Source organism: Rhodamnia argentea, chromosome 10, assembly GCF_020921035.1.
Source record: "Rhodamnia argentea isolate NSW1041297 chromosome 10, ASM2092103v1, whole genome shotgun sequence".
NCBI lineage: Eukaryota > Viridiplantae > Streptophyta > Magnoliopsida > Myrtales > Myrtaceae > Rhodamnia > Rhodamnia argentea.
Window position 1 is genome coordinate 4,401,012 of NC_063159.1, and position 6,000 is coordinate 4,407,011.

A 6,000-nucleotide genomic window follows, 5' to 3' on the forward strand; every position below is an offset into this window, starting at 1 on the left:
AACTTCTTGAAGCCTTCTTCTTCTTCTTCTTTTTTGTCTTTTTTCTTTTTAGTAACCCCCCTTCTTCTCTCTCTGACCCAACGCACCACCTGCTCTCCTCTCCTTCTCTCTATTTTCTTTTCATTTTTTTTTTGGTCGCCGAACGGAACCTTCAGCCTGCCCATCTCTCTCTCTTTTATGCTAGTCTTGCCTCCCTCCCCAAGTTTCATTATGTGGACGGGCGTGAATTCCGGTTGACGTAGACGGGGTTTAATGAGAAACGACGTGATAATAATGTGAGTGACATGAGTGTGTGCGGGAAGTAGTGATGTGGGGGGATGAATCTGGGTTGATAGAAAAGCAAATGAGAGATGTGGGCTATGGGGAATAAAAAGGGGAGATGGGCTGGCGGAAAATAGCAAGGGAAGGTGGGCTCGCGAAAAATAAAAAAGGGGAGATGGGCTATCTATTTGGGGGAAAAGAGAGCCCAACTGGGCCGCCCACGTGGGCTTACTCCGTGAGAGAGGAAAAGAAAATGTGGGCCAGGTCTAGCACGGGCAAGCTTGACTAGCCCGATCCAATTTTATTTCTTTTAAAAAAAAAAAGAAATAAAATAATAAAATAAAATTTGATTTTTGATTTGATTTTTTTTATTCTATAGTATAACAAGAAAATATGCATATTCAATAGCTTATCATTTCATTCATTTTTTTTTAAGTAGTTATATATATTTTTTACTTTTCTATTTTGCAATAAGACGAAAATAAATTAGACGTGTTATTATTTAATAAATATATATATAACACGGGGAACGCCAAAATTAGGTGTCAACAGTTGCCCCTCTTGGAATGGGAGCTCAAAGAGGTTCCATTCCAAGACGAAAGGACACCTAATTTTGTCGATAGACTAACCTGACAGTGCTTGGGGAGAATCACCGAAGCAACTATCGAGACAAAAAACAAGGAGACTCACTCGGAGAATATGCTCCGGGGCTCACGCCTCTCGGCACCTGCGCATGCAAGGTTAACTAAAACAAACAAAACTCCGAGACGACCGTATAAACGATACGGGCTTGGTCTCGGATGGAAATGGCATGACCGTATAAACGATACGGGCTTGGCCTTCACTTGGCAATGCGTTTGTTACGGGCTTTAAGGCTCACCGGACTTGAGGAGACTTGCTCGGGGAAATGGCTCCGGGGCTCATGCCTCTCCGCACCTGTTCGAGCAAGGTTAGCTCAAACAAACACACCTCCGGGACGACCATATAAACGATATGGGCTTGGCCCCAAAGGGAACGACACGAGTTCACGGTATTCGACCCGTGAAAAGGCGATTTGAAAAAGTCACAATTCACGGTATTCTGACCCGCGAAAAGGCTATTTTGAAAAAGTCACGGTTCGTAGTCTTTGACTCGTGAAAAGGCTGTTAAAAAGTCACGGTTCAGAATCTTTGACTCGTGAAAAGGCTATTGAAAGGTCTCGGTTTAGAGTCTTTGACTCGTGAAACGGTTATTTTAAAAAGTCACGGTTCAGGATCTTTGACCCGTGAAAAGGCTGTTGAAAAGTCTCAATTCGGAATCTTTGACTCGTGAAAAGACTATTTTGAAAAAGTCACATAGTGGGCTTAGCATTGTATCATGCTTACCGGAATGAGGAAACCTGTTTATAGAATAGGCATTGGGAAGCTAAAGTTCACCTTACCTATCCAAAAAGGGTTAGCTCTAACAAATAATATGCCAACAGGGAGAGAGTGCTACTTGGGGCTGAACTTACACTTCGGCCTCTGGAGTACATTCTCTGGATTGCACGGGACAAGCTCTTGACCTTAGCGCTTGCATGTCGATCGGAACTCCGCCAATGAACATCTGTGATATGTTCGCTTCATAGCTTGGAACTTGTCGCCAATAACCGAATCGCTCAAGCCGAGTCCCTATGCAACTTAGGACTTTCGAAACAATTTTAGAATGATGCATAAATGACATTAAATGCATGGGCAGATAGAGCTACATCTACTTGCTGGGGAAGTTACTTGGCACAACATGATACCGAAAGCTTCTCACTCGGTTAGATGACATCGCCGACTATTAGACTCCATGGGGAAAATTGATTGAAGGGAGAACTGTCGTTCTCGAAAATGATGATTTTGTTTTTTTTGAAAACTTTGGTTCATGAAAAACAACAATTTTGCTTCATGAAAAGGGTTTATTGAGCATGCCAGGCTAAAATCCTTAGCCCGAAAGGGTTTCTCACACACTCTCGCTGGGGGATATTCTGTTGATCCCAATCGCTCACTTGAGGGTTCTGGGATAAATACTCACGAGACCTCGCACTCTTTTCGTGTCTAAGGTTTCGGACATATTCGCAATGCATACATTTTTTTGATCAATCTGAAAGGTCTTTCGGGGACCGTAATGTTGGCTTAGTCATGGGCTTACACAAGGGGTTTCTCCCGCTTTGAGGTCACACTTGGGAAATATTTGAAATTACTATCTTCACCGGGTTTACAAGTCAAGAACCTGGAAGATAAGACAAGAAATGATTGGCTCCACTCCTTCAAGCGGTAGCTTCTTTGTAAAGTCTTCATGTCAACTCGAAACATCCCAATCGGAAGAGTCTTCGGATGGGTTGTAATGTCGATTTTGGAAGGCTTATAGGCTCTGATGAATTTTTTTTTTTTTCATGGGATTTATGAGTTGGTGACCATCTTGGTGTTTTTACCAATCTCGCTCCATCTGGGGAAAGCATCCGACTCTGGGGATTACAACCTACCTCGAGAGTCCAATCAGCTATATTTTTGTGCTTGGCAAGAAAAAAGTTTTTCTCTATTTTCTGCATTTGTTTCTGTTCGAGGTAAGCTCAATGCTTTTCTGCATTTGGCCTTTTCCTCTCCGGGCTTTGGCCTTGCTTTTACTAGGCACTTTGCTTTTTTAGCCCTTTGATTTTCATTTTCCTTTTCTTCTCTTCTTTGCTATTTTCATGAGCTCCCTGGACTCTCAAGACATTTGACATCGATACCGATTTTCCGGTAAATCACATGTCTTGCCCCAATTTGGGGAAATGATCACTACTCTGGTTTAGAAATGAATGATTTCGTGCTCAACTTGGCTAGCAAAGGATATTGGTGTTTGGGTAGAGAAAGAAATGCTCTTCTTCATTTTGGGACGCTTCGAGCCTCCATAAAGATTCACCCGAAGTTACGCACAAAGGTTAATGCAAGTGAAGGCGATTAAATCTTTCTTACCTTTCTTCAACCGATTTTCAACTATAATCTCTGCATTTGCCCCAATGTAGGGTGGTTCTTAACAGGGGTATTTTGAATTTCTCCTTTCTCAAGCTCAAAATGGCTAGCAAGGGATATATTGCGTATGGGGAAAAGAAGGAATTGTCTTTCGTCACTTTGACCCATGTATACATTGCGAATGGATCCTCCGTCCTAAGACACGAATTTTATTCTCACTTCACTCAGTCTCAGAGTGTATCAAGGGTGTGTTTAGGTGGGGCTTGCCTTTCATCCTAAGCACTCTCACTTGGCAAACTCAATACCTCCGCTTCATTTGGTAAAAATCATCTCATCGGATGAACCTGCAGGAAATTTCAATGGAAGATGCATGCATGCATGAATGGACGCACCGATTCGGTGAAGCGGAAATTTCAATACCTCCCCTTTTTTTTTTTTAAATAAGCTGAAGCATAAACTCCAAATGTAATAAGATGAGAGAGATTTTTTTTTTTTTTTTTGCTTTACCGATTGAACATTTAATATAATCCAGCTGGGGATGAAACATTCGAACAGTCATGCTTCCTGAAACATTTTTAGGAGAAGGATACTTACTTGGGCTGCAAAGATCAATTGACCCTTTGTGTTCACTTTTCGAGGATCTCGTGCTAACGGAGGATCTTGGGATTTTACGAACTGTCCCATTCATGGAAATTATTAAAAGAATTTGGTGCATTAGTGTAGTAATTGATGTGGCAAGGGCACTTCTCAAGATGGATGGCGATACGGTTCCTCGCTACTCCGATCGTCCCGATTTCGTTCCGGGAAAAATGCTCCCCTCCTCTTGCAAAAAAAATAAAAGAGGTGCAAAAAGTTTTTATTATTGCAAAAAATGAAGTGAGTGCAAAAAGTTTTTTTTTTCTTCTTTTTTTTTATTTTATTTACAAGGGAGCCCCCCCCGTTTTTACAATGGGGCTCACCGGGATGCCATTCCCGGGGTTCGAACCCCGGGCGCTCCGGACCGCCTTCACTCCCCTAACCACCGTGTTACGGCGCTGATGGCGTCGGATGGGGGTTTCGTTTTTATTTAAGCGATCCCACCGAGGCAGGGCATGGCTTTCCATGCGGCTTCGGGCGTCGGTCACTAGCCGGTTTCCTTTACCTAAGGCGCTCCAGATTAAGTTAATCCAATGATTTGGCTCGGATTCGTTGAGTATCACACCTAAATGTGCAACACAAATATGATATGCATGTATGCATGATATGCATGATGTTTGCAGATTCAATGACCCGGATTTGCACGGGAAAAGGCCATCAGAGCCTTTGATTTTATTCATGGGAAATACTTTTTCACCATATCGGCATTTACGGGGCTCGACCGCACCCGGCCGTCCATCTCGCCTAAAATCAACTCTCCACCAGGGAGGACTTTCTTGATCAAATATGGCCCTTCATAGTTTGGCGTGAACTTGCCTCCGGGGTGCGGTATAAATGCCAATATCTTCTTCAGCACCAAATCACCGATCTCGAAAAATCGGGGACGAACTTTACGGTTGAACGAATTTGCCACACGCTTCTGATAACACCGACCGTGACGGATAGCCCGCAGTCTTTTCTCATCAATCATATTCAACTGTTCATATCTCTGTTGAATCCACTCTGCTTCTGATAGTTTCAATCGTGATAGAATCCTGAGTGATGGAATCTCTGTTTCCACCGGTAGCACCGCTTCCATACCATATACCAACGAGAAAGGAGTTGCCCCGGTTGAAGTGCGGATCGACGTCCGGTATGCCATCAATGCATAGGGGAGCCTCTCAAGCCAATCCCGATAATTCTCTGCTGTCTTGGATAGAATCTTCTTGATGTTCTTGTTTGCCGCTTCTACCGCACCATTCATCTGCGGGCGGTAAAGCGAAGAATTCAAATGCTGGACGCGAAACTCCCCAAGAACCTCGTCAACCACCTTGTTGTTGAGGTTTGAACCATTGTCAGTGATTATAGCCTCCGGCGCTCCATATCGGGCAAAGATATCTCGACGCAAGAACCTGGCCACGTTCTTCGACGTGACATTGGCATATGAACTCGCTTCAATCCACTTTGAGAAGTAGTCAATTGCCACAAGTATAAAACGATGTCCGTTTGAAGCTTTGGGATTAATTGGCCCTATGACGTCGATGCCCCACATTGAGAAAGGCCACGCCTCGGACATCCGGTGCGGTTCATTAGGAGGAGCCGTGATTCTATCTCCATAGACTTGACACTGGTGGCAAGAACGAACATGTTGAATACAATCGGCTTCCAAGGTGAGCCAATAATATCCCAATCTCATGATCTTCTTACTCAGCAAGTGGCCATTCATATGGGGGCCACATTCACCCTCATGGATTTCACTCATCAACCGATTAGCTTCCTTAGCGTCAACGCACCTTAGGAGAACGGAGTCGTATGACCTCTTGTATAACGTATTGCCACCGAGGAAAAATTTTGAAGACAGTTTCATTAGATATTTCCTGTCACCTGCTTCACTACCTTCAGGAAACTCTCCGGTCTGCAGGTAAACCTTAATATCTTGATACCGTGGCTGTCCATCCGCCTCTTCTTCTATTAGCATGGAATAAGCGTAATGCTTCAAGATTTCGATTCTCAATGGCTCGATGTCCGAACCTGCAGTCACTTGGAACATTGAGGATAGGGTGGCCAACGCGTCTGCGAACCGGTTCTAGGCTCTAGGAAGATACTCGAACGCTATCTCATCGAACTCTTCGATTATATCTTCCAGAAACTCGTGATATGGGATCAA